This window comes from Nelumbo lutea, chromosome 7, assembly GCF_056320005.1.
Source record: "Nelumbo lutea isolate HS-2025 chromosome 7, American lotus-T2T, whole genome shotgun sequence".
Lineage (NCBI taxonomy): Eukaryota > Viridiplantae > Streptophyta > Magnoliopsida > Proteales > Nelumbonaceae > Nelumbo > Nelumbo lutea.
In genome coordinates this window covers 7,756,317-7,765,672 of record NC_142690.1, presented here as the reverse complement: position 1 = coordinate 7,765,672, position 9,356 = coordinate 7,756,317, and the positions used below count along the sequence as shown (strand labels likewise).

At 35.0% G+C, this 9,356-nt stretch overlaps 1 long non-coding RNA gene across 1 annotated transcript; it reads right to left on the bottom strand.

The window, feature by feature from the left end:
• Positions 1-2,258: 2,258 nt before the first annotated feature.
• Positions 2,259-8,787, bottom strand: LOC148844902 (uncharacterized). The gene is made up of 3 exons (XR_016101816.1): positions 7,952-8,787; positions 3,374-3,605; positions 2,259-2,942 (listed from the first exon to the last, which is right to left on the bottom strand). It is a non-coding gene; the product is annotated as an uncharacterized LOC148844902 (long non-coding RNA).
• Positions 8,788-9,356: the final 569 nt, after the last annotated feature.

Genomic DNA, 9,356 nt, shown 5'->3' with positions numbered 1-9,356 from the left:
TTTTTTTTTTTTTTTTTGAGCTACTGAAAGTTACAATAGTTTTTTTTTTCTTTTTTCTATTCTCTTACTCTATTAATAATGTTTATTATTGCTCTGTTTCTGATTTTTCTATTGAACACTAATACGTATTTAACTGATTCTTTTCCTTATTATATTTGTTAGATCCAATTTTTACCATATTCTTTATTTAGGTATAATTTCTTCTACCATATTAATTTTCTGGTTTTTCTAGTTTTTTTTTGTGGAACTGTAAGATAGTTTTTAATGGTTACAGGCATCTTGAGATATTAATTTTTTGGTTTTTAGCTGTAGTATATTAATAAGAATGCTAGATTAAGGTGCCAATAACTCGAAATGAAACTGAGAAGAGCAGGAAATATGTATACTTTCTTCTCCAGAAACCAAGATTTTGGTTTCTTCAACCTCACATGTTTCATTGTTCAAATTGTGTCACGTCGTCCCCAAAACAAGTATTGTAAGAATGCATGGATTTGTCAAATTGGGATGGATCTAATAATCCTATAAAATTTTCCCAATTCAGTGGCTCAATTATTAAACGAGCCAAGCTCGAGCCTACTGGAGCTTGACTCGTGAGTCGTGACGCTCGTGAGCCGACTCGAATATAATGCTGTTGGTATATAAATTTCAACTTACTGAAATTGAATAAAAAGACTTGTTGGGCCTATTCAGAAAGTTGTTGGGACCACTAAGAAAAAGAATAATAAAAAAAGATGTGAGATACAATATAGGGGCCTCTAACGTATTGGCCCAAGAAATGAGGCCCAATATTAATCGAACGTGTAGGGGTAGGGGTGGGGGGCATTTAAATGGTTATAATTACACCCAAATTAATTAAGAAAAATTATGGCTGAATAAATTACCTTTTATGTGACACCCAATTATCTCACCTTGGCATGATAGGAAGAAAGTGACACAATATTCATTCAAATCAATTCGAGGGATTTACTCAAGTGGGACCTAATTGAATGACAATCACATTAAGTGATGGGTCTATAGAAATGGAAACATGGTTGGCTAATGAGGACTAGCCCAATCGGATTAGTGAAAGTCCTTATATGTGTGGGATCAACCCCTTGCCAAGTGGCTTCTTTAGCAAGGCCCACCAATGAATGTTGATTGGATTAACCCAAATTTGGTGAAAATGATCATATTAATATAATTGGATAGGACATCCCAAGTTAATATGGTGGGCCCCCTCTAAATTAAATGCAATTGAAAGGAAGAAACCAATGTGAAGGATTGACTTTCCTTTCATATAAGATTTTGAATTCATTTGAATGGAGTTGGGCGAGCTCTTCAAATGAACCCAACTCATTATAAAAGGGGAGATTCAAAATTGACAAATCACAAATGAGAGAAATTGATGTAATGAATGTTCAAAAATCACAAGTTTGCAATGTAATATTGCCTTCTTTAGCAAGGCCCACCAATCAATGTTGATTGGATTAACCCAAATTTGGTGGAGATGATCATATTAATATAATTGGATAGGACATCCCAAGTTAATATGGTGGGCCCCCTCTAAATTAAATGCAATTGAAAGGAAGCCGCCTGTGTGAAGGATTGACTTTCCTTTCATATAAGATTTTGAATTCATTTGAATAATGAACCCAACTCATTATAAAAGGGGAGATTCAAAATTGACAAATCACAAATGAGAGAAATTGATCTAATGAATGTTCAAAAATCACAAGTTTGCAATGTAATATTGCCTTCTACTCAAAATAAGTAATCTTTAATTGATTGATAAAAATAAATAAATGTCTGGTTCCTCTAAGAACTCCCAGAATTTGCTTGAATTAGCATGTTGCAGGTGGTATGAAAATTCAACTTTAGGAAATGGTTTGTGGAGATACAAGTTTAGGAAATTACTATTATCTTTCAATGCAACGCAGGGCAAAAAAGAGATGGACTGCTTTTAGGGAAGAGGGATCATGGGGACCTGAATGGCCTTAGGAGGAAAAAGTGACGAATCTTTTACACCACTCACAAGAATCTTTACTAATATAAGAAAATAAAATAGAAGTAAAAGACGACAAGTCTTTGTATTTTATATACAAAAAAAAAGCAACTATTTACAAATTTATATAAAATTGTTCAGAGATGGCATAGGCATTGATATCACTCAATAGGTCTGTTCTCAGCCAGAATTTCATGGACACATTAAGAGCAATCAGAATCCAACATATGTCTGGGTTTCTAATTGAATAGCAGCACAACTAAAATAGTCCATCTAATTTTTTATAAGCAAAATAATTCACCTTTTTATTTACAAAAAGCAAAATCTCCAAATGTACAAAAGGTGACCACACAATGAACAAAGCAGCAAAAAGTTGATCACACCCTTCTTTTTACACTATTTCCTTTACATTAATTCCCCCGGTCCAGGTTCAACGCAACATAAGTTTGTCTTTGAAAATCCTGCTCTGACAAAATCATCTGCCTAACTGTTTTTTGATCTAAGAACCTACCCAAACAAGCAATTCATGCAGATCCCCAGTGCCCTAACATGATCACCAGAAAATGCAGAATCCAAAGCACACCATTCCCAGATTTATGCCAACCTGAAGAATTTACACAACACTGAAGGATTGGCTTCTACTCTAAATGCTCAAGTGTCATGCACGGTTCATGACAAGGCAAAAGAGATTGTTCAGTTAATATCTGCTATGGCTGAAATTTGAAGAGGTAGCTGAGCTCATAACCGTCTATGATTGAGACACCACTATGGCATGCCACACAGAAATTCTTAGAGCAACCTAGGAGAACCAACACCGATATCATCATATGGCTTTAGTCTAAAATCGACATGCTCAAATTGCCCCATTGAATTGGAGAATCCAACCAGACAGGTAATGCAGGCCTGGCAATTCTAACTCCGGCTCCAATTCCAGTAACCTAGGAGGATTATTCAACATAGTCTGCAAAGAAAAAAAATACAGTTTATTACTTAGCATGGAGCTTAGAAATATAAAAGTACAGGATAATGAAAGAAAAAATGTAAAAACTTTCAGAATCCGTTTAAGGATACTAAACCTCTGATTGTTTAGGCTTCATGAATATAGCAGGAGAAATTAAATATGCAAGTGAATAGCTTACATGGTCAAACACTTGTTCATGTGGAAACACCAAATTATTTGCTAAAAAAGAGAGAGATGGACACTGATTGAAACTAAAAAAGATGGACACTGATTGAAACTAAAAAAGAGAGAGAATTGATCATTTTAGACTAAAATGTGCACAAGCTCATTTACTGGCACCCATCCATAAATACTAACGTGTCAGAGTCATGTAATGATCAGGATCTAAAAGAAATGTGTCCAAAAAATAACGGTCCATTGCTGCTGCTTACTTCTGTATACATTTTCTGTGGTCATGTAAAAATGCTTCCTCGGCTATATTGAACTCCTTTGGATGAGTCTTCTTTGACGATGTCTCCTGTTGAGGACATGATATGTTGGTAATGTCGCCAAGAGCTTTCCAGTAGCCAAGGCCCCCTTTGCCTTTCTTGATGGTTGTTTCAGAACTCATGTTCCTTCCATCAACTCAAATTTTTTCCTTAGTTCAGCATATTGCGCATGACACTAGTCACAAATTAAGAACCACTTATCAACGCTTCCAATACAGACTAAACTTAGATACATGTAGTCACATTCATGCACCAAATCATGCAAACAAGCAAATTAATAGAGAGAGAGAGAGAGGAATGATGAAAAAGGATTCATGTAGCCAATTCCTTATACTTGCGACAAAGATCTCTTAAGTTCAGTTGAGATATGCAATATATGGTGGGCAAGAAAAATGCTGGTTTCTAAGGTTGCTGCCCAACCTCGGACTGGGAGTAGAAGGAGATAGCAGCCCTCTTATCCAAGGTTGAACTTAGAAAACAGGGAGTTGAAGGAGATAACAACTTTCTTATCCAATCTGCAAGGCTGTTGCGCAACCTCTGGTGTTCTAGAGAAAATGATTTGGAAGTGGAAATTAAATAATTATTTTTTGCAATGAAACATTAAAATTATTAATTAAGTCATAAGTATTAATAAAATATAATATTACTAATAACTTATAAACTAACAAAATGTAAAATGTTAATTAATTAAAATAATTAACTAACTAATTATGGATTTTAAGTAATTAATATCAAATTAAGGATGAATTACTAAATAATAAAAAGTATTATTAGTGACTAATTAACAAAAAAACAAATATTTAATTAACTAAGTAATTAATGAATAAATAAATAAGGATTTTATTATAAATCTAGTTTGTGATTCAATAATATGATTAAATAATAAAAATTCTAAATAATTAATAGTAAAAATAATATTATTTATTAATTCATATTAAATGTTAATAAAATAAATTTGAACATATTAATTCTTAATAAATAATTGATTAGAAAATTATCAACATTAAATAATTATAAAATTTTTCAATAATAAATTAATTAATTTTACTAGGGTTGATTTTCCCACTATTTTCCCTTTTGCAACCAAACAATGGAACATGAAAAAATTTCCACCCATTTCCCCTTTCCTATCTCACCAAAATCTTTCCACAAACCATGCACAACTGTAAATCAAAGACTTGCAATGAAATTTCTTCTATATTTGGGGGACCATTACAGTATTGCAACGGATACCTATAAGTATTTATGATTTCAAATGTTAATAATAAAAAATGGTTAATCACACCCTAACCAGTTAACCAAGAAACAAGTTGAGTGGATTTGGAATTTGACAACTAAGTTTATTATATGCTCTGATATGAAATCGTTGGATATATTGAAGATGTTCAAGTTGTGAATGTTTTTATTGTTATGTATTTAAGTTTTGTTGTGTACGTTGGGTCACTGGTCCGATCCAAAAAGCTTATTATATGCTCATTGACAAGATCTTATTGATATGTATTGACACTTAAGTTTATTATATCATTAAATTTCTATTAAATTGTTAAGAGAACTATTATAAAATCTTCCAATGATTGTATTCCACACTAGTTGAAAAACATGGATCTATCATGCTTATCAAATTCTTAATAAGCAAAGATTCTTGAATATTTTAGAAAATTAGGCCCTTGTAACTAGGAACTCATCAAGTCAATTTTGAATAGTTATTGTTTGGACTCAACAAAGGCTCTAGTATTAAATATGTTTGTCTCTATTTTCTTGACCTTGTTGTTGGAGATCTTTGTTGTTTATGGTGATAGAGAGTGATTTCAACTGTTTTCATTATAAATACTTGTGGTCTCAATTGTTTTCAGTTTGTTTGAAAGTCTGTCTTGTGAAAAAGTAGATAACATAAGCATTAATTTTCCACTTCCAAAACATTTTCTCTAGAACACCCGAGGTTGCATAGCGGCCTTGGAGGTTGGATAAGAGAGTTGATATCTCCTTCAACTCTTTGTTTTCTAAGTTCAACCTTGGATAAGAGGCTGCTATCTCATTCAACTCCAAGTCTGAGGTTGGGCAGTAGCCATAGAAACCTATGGACTATCCGTTAGAAGAAATCTCACTCATGGCTTGTTGAATATGTTAAAACATGATGAAAGTTTTTCATTGGTCCAATTGTGTTGGTGCTTCCAGAGATGTCATATCGGACTGCGTTGTGTAAGGAGACAAATACTAATTGCCACTATATACGTAGTGAGCATCAAAGGGACCCTTGGACATGGTTGTACAGGCCTCAACCAGAAAGGGGATACTTGGACATGAACATGTGGCTTCTCTCATTTTTTATATGTATTTGACAATGATTTACACGCAATTGAGTACAATGTAGCTTCAGTCATCTAGAGAATTGATTCCAAGAAATTGGTTGTGGTCGAATGTGATTCTAGTTTTGAGAAACAAGAAATAGATGACTGTGCCAAACACATTTGGCGATTCTCGGGATAAAGATTCTCATAATCCATTCTTTTCAAGTGAAAGGATTCTGAGAATGAGAATCTCTAGAATTAATGCCAAACAGAGCCTAAATGACTAATGCACCCAGAGATGCATAACGATTGGATAAACAAACAATAGAAGTATAGGGGAAAAGAAAAAAACAGGATATTTATGAGATCAGTCTATCAATATTTCCATTCAAGTGGTGAGATGTGTATATATATTCTCTGTTTAGTTGTGTATCTCTTTTGGGTGCTTGTATATATGTATATACATATACACACACACACATTCTCTATTTCATAATAAAATTTCTCTAGCATTACCTATCAAAAAAAAAAAAAAAAAAAGAAAAGAAAAAAATGACTACTATTTCAATGGATTCCAAAGGATGCAAATGAGCTGGCTGATTCTTTAGCTAAGCAAGGGGTATATAGGGAGCAATTGTACTGGGCTCAGTTTGTAATTGCTTTTTCCTAGGGATTTTGTTTACCCCTGTTCTTGGATCCTTATTGTACATATTTGCTTACATTAATGAAATGAATAGAGGTGACCTTTAAAAAAAATATAATAGAAAGAACTAAATTATTAGGCAAGGCAATACTAAGAAACTCTTGTATAAAAGTTATAACATCAAAAAACCGACTAGCAGCCTGTCTTTTAAGCTTGGAAGTACAAAAGAAATCTTGATAAAAGAACCTAAAGCCTTGCTACATCAAATCACACTACATTAATTGAGATTTTGGTAGAAATCAATTGCAAAGAAGAAGAGATGAGAAAGGAGCAGAGGAAGACTGATATGCTTCATATCATATTATCACAGATTCCCTCTTTGAGTAAGAGGTTGCAATTGGAGAAATTGTTTAAATAATATACCTTTTATGTTAATGAGGCTGGGTGTTGGTGCAATGGTTGGGTTGCTTGGTTGCGACTTGGGTGACCATGGTTCAAATCTTGGAAATAGCCTCGTGCACTGGCAACAATTGGGAGAAGCATAAAAAGTAAACACTTCCCATTTCTCATTTGGTTTCCTCCCATACTAAAAAGACTTGTGCAAAGAAAACCATGATCCACTAGCGTCCACCGCAACATTTTGAAACAGACAACACACTTAAAAAGAAAAAACAAACAGAACCAACAAAAATTTCCAATCTCTAGACCCACTTTGGCAGTTCAATTCTCTATAAATCCTTTGTTATAACTCATTCCTTACCAGCTACTCCTAAACACCAATCAAAGCATTGATTATATCTTAACTCGGAGTCTCAGACAAAAGTAGCCAACTACAAAATAAATCTCAAAACCAATAATATCACAGGATATGAATATCGGAATCATAAAGACATGCATCAAATTGCTATTTTCAACCTTTTCTCTAACCCAAATCAGAAATTGCAAAATCCTCTATCTACTCGTTACTTGTCTGGAAGAAAAGCCCCATCAAGACCAATCAATCTTTGCATCTCCAAAACCCAACATCTAATATTGATTTTCTTACAGAATTTCATACGTTATTTTTTGATCAATAGAATTCCATACGTTGTGGTGAGACTAAATGTCTGAATCTGAAAGCCAATTTGAAATTTAACTCAAGGAGAGCGCCGCGTTTGTTGCTAAGCCTCTGCAACAATGTCTTCGTCCGCTTGAAATCTACTTTGGAATTGAAAACCTATTGGAAATCCATATAGACGTTTCCTCCAGATCCTAGATTCTTGTCTCCAAACCCAAGAACTCTATACGATGACAACAGACAACTCAAAAACCAACAAGATTTGATGAATAAAAAAGCGAAAAAAAAGGAAAGATGAAGACATCTAAGTTTCTTGGGTTCTGGCTTCTGGGCCTCTGCTTAGACTTGCGCCGCAACCAAAACCAAATGCCCTAAATTTGTTCGAGGTTGGAGGCACAAAGGAAACTTTAATGCAAGAACGAAAACATAACTTTAATTACATTATACTAATTTAGAATGTTTTCACCAAAATTAATTGGAACCATAGAAAAAAAAATCATGAATAAAAGAAAGAAAAAAAGAAAAAGACTCACAGGTTTTCAGATTATCAAGCTCAATACTCTGAGCATCTTCGGGTGGAACAAGCCTTCAGCACCAAAAGATCGACTCGCGGAGGTAGCAACAGAGACCGAAGTCACAATTAAAAACTAGCGAGCGAGAGAGAGAGAGAGAGAGAGAGAGAGAGAGAGAGAAAGAGAGATTGTAGGTATGGAATAATGGAAATGGTATTTGGGTTTTGAATTTTCTAATTGCGCTTTTTAGTTCTAACTTCTAACGGTAGTCTCTATGCGACTTAAATGAATTGGGTTCGGCTTCTGTCGGTGCAAAGCCAGTGCTGAAACCGTTCGCACACTCATGCGAACTCTCAACACCCAGTGCTGAAACCGTTCGCACGTTCGCGCAAGATATAATGCGCCACGCGTCTTTTAATTCGTCGTTGGTTTAATAGGTGCGAAATGAATTAAACGGAGTCTATCATTCATGCCGTTAGCTTCTTGTTAGTTCATTTCCACTTCCTTCTCAAGACTCACCGGACTCTGCCGTCACCAGTCACCAGTCACTCTCACTCTCTCCATTTTCCAACCGGCGGTGATTAACAGCCATCACCGGACCCCTCAGGTATTTTGGACTCTGCCATGATAAAAACTGGACTGCTATCACCGGCGACTGATAGATGTCGGACTCCTGTCAACGGTAATCGTTCAAATTCGCTTTTCTTCTTCCTCCTCTTCTCCTAAGAACCCCAATCATCTCTCCTGTTGTATCTCTCTCTCTCTCTCTCAAACCAAAACCCAGACGCCAGGCCCTACCAGCTGAAAAGCCCATCTCTTCCTCTATTCTATCCACCAGCTCCACCACCACCCAAGATGGCAACGGTGGTTCCAACTCTTCCACAGCAGCTACCACCGTTTGGGGCCTTTGGGCCTCCATTTTATAATCCATTTTACCCAGTTCTAGGCCTTTGGGCCATCAGTATCGACGATCATTCAGCGTTTACTATTGCCCGGTCCAATTCAATGTGAGTCCATTACAAATGGACCAGGTTCAATCCAATCCAATAAATATCTTGGACAAGTCCAATTCAATGTTTGGACCGTCCAATCTGTTCTAATTTGTTTTATTTTAGATTGCTTTCAACCAAAATCCAGACCATTGATACCTATATTCTTATCTTATATCAATGGACCAGATATTGGCTTAACTCAGCCCGATTCAATATAAATTTATTACGGATGGATCAGGTTCAATCCAATCTAATAAATATTTTGCATTGGATTGATCCAATTCAATATGTCTTATTGGTCCATCCAAATTGATTTTGGACTAGAAGAGGTCCAATCCAAAACCGGTTCATTGACATCACCCTCAAAACTAGCCAAATGATTTCTAGCATGCATTTAGAGTATTTAAGGCTCTAGATAATCTTTTCAAATATGG